The sequence below is a fragment of the Benincasa hispida genome, chromosome 9 (assembly GCF_027475165.1).
Source record: "Benincasa hispida cultivar pf3 chromosome 9, pf3_genome.v1.1, whole genome shotgun sequence".
Classification (NCBI taxonomy): domain Eukaryota; kingdom Viridiplantae; phylum Streptophyta; class Magnoliopsida; order Cucurbitales; family Cucurbitaceae; genus Benincasa; species Benincasa hispida.
In genome coordinates this window covers 4394426-4396198 of record NC_143486.1, presented here as the reverse complement: position 1 = coordinate 4396198, position 1773 = coordinate 4394426, and the positions used below count along the sequence as shown (strand labels likewise).

The 1773-nt window shown below is 39.8% G+C and overlaps 1 non-coding gene across 1 annotated transcript; it reads left to right on the top strand.

Annotated features, from left to right (window-relative positions):
• The first annotated feature begins 288 nt into the window (after positions 1–288).
• Positions 289–395, top strand: LOC120087418 (small nucleolar RNA R71). The gene has a single exon (XR_005484558.1). It is a non-coding gene; the product is annotated as a small nucleolar RNA R71 (small nucleolar RNA).
• Positions 396–1773: the final 1378 nt, after the last annotated feature.

The window sequence follows — 1773 nt, the reverse complement described above, 5'->3', positions numbered from 1 at the left end:
TTAAATTCTTTGTCATCACTGTTGATTGATTCCTTGTATTAGATTCATCATCACATTCATTTGGTTTTGTAGGGATGCGATGGCCCCATTACTTGCATCACCTTTTTTAATTCTCAGTCGTTGATCGCCTTCTCTCCAGTCTTCGTATTCTTCGAAATGCGATCTAGAATGTTTTTAGCCTCGTCATATGTTTTATCGAGCAGACCTCCAGCTGCTGTCGCATTGGCAGCCGTTTGCGATGCAAGGTTCAAACCATGATAAAATATTTCCATTTGGAGACAATCGGGTAAGCCATTGTGCGGACAATCTCGCACTAGTCTTTTAAACCTCACCCAGACGTCACTGAGCGATTCGTCAATATCCTGTTCAAAATTAGTAATCAGCTTCCTCTTCTTTCGTTTTCTATCAGGGGGAAGTATTTCTTCATGAACTTTTTAACTACTTGTTCCGATGTAATCTCCCCAAGTTTGAGAGAGTAGGCCCATTTCTTTGCTTGGTCACACAGCGAAAATGGGAACAATGTTAGTCGAACCTCCTCAACTGAGATGCTTGGGAACACAAAAGTATTGCAGATTTCAATAAAACTTCGGAGATGGGCATGCGGATCCTTGTCACGCCTTCCGCCAAACTGTCCAACAGTCTGAATCATCTGTAACATAACCGGTTTCATCTCGAACCTCGATTCGTTCAGGGCTGGCCTCATGATTCCTAAGGAGAAATCATAGAGGTTGGGCGACGCATAGTTTCGAATGGGCTTATTGCGATCGTTCGCCATGATATTATTTGCATTTCCTGCTCTGTCTTCTGGTTGCTCCGCCATATTGGGATTTCTCTCTTGCTGTTGTCAGCGGTTGTTTCTTCTTCTTCTTAGAAAAATTCTTTCAATCTCTAAAACTTGTCCTTCACACATACGATGGCTGCTTCTTCCCTTACTAAAGGAGAGGCAGTGCACAAAGATGGAAAGCTGCAAAGAAAATAAAAAAGTTACCATTAGCCAATATGTACTACCGTAGTCCCCGACAATTGTGCCAAAAATTTGAAGTGTTGTAAATATGATGAAATAATGGTGTATATTGCGCTGGTGGTGTATGCATTGCACATGCAAGTTTTCCTAGTAAAATCCAAGTATAAATCCTACTAGGTTTCCTGATAAGTCCAAGGTCGAACACAGGGACTACTGAGATATTATGCATTGGTGAATCTTGATTCCTTTGCGGTGACAAAAACAATAAGTTGGTTGGTATGTTGTTTAAAGTATAAATCCTATGCAGGGAATTGAGTAAAGAGTCAATAACAGCGAAAGTTACAATGAGTATGCGGGGAACGGGTTAAGAAGGGATTTAGCTAACATTTCCTAAGATTGTGTTCAAATCATGTGATCATGCTACACACACACAACATCATGTCATCTCTCAATGCAAATGCCATAGCTCCTAATTTTAGGACGCATGCAATGTATATGATAATGTCTATAGGACTTATGTCTAAGCTTCTATTCTTGTCTATACAATGATGAATGATACACACATACATAAGGCGACCACATACTATCATATTCTATTTCTAGGGTGCATGTGATGCATGATAGTAAACAGAACTTATCTCTAAGTTTTTATCTCTTGCTTATGCGGTTCTAATCTGACTTTCTCAAGCCTAGATTTTAACCTAACTCTATCAAGTCTAGGTTCTTTCTTTAGACTACTCTCTCAAGTATCTCTAAAGGGTGATGGACGCATTCATAAGACAAGATGATCGCATACAATGAAGATCTTA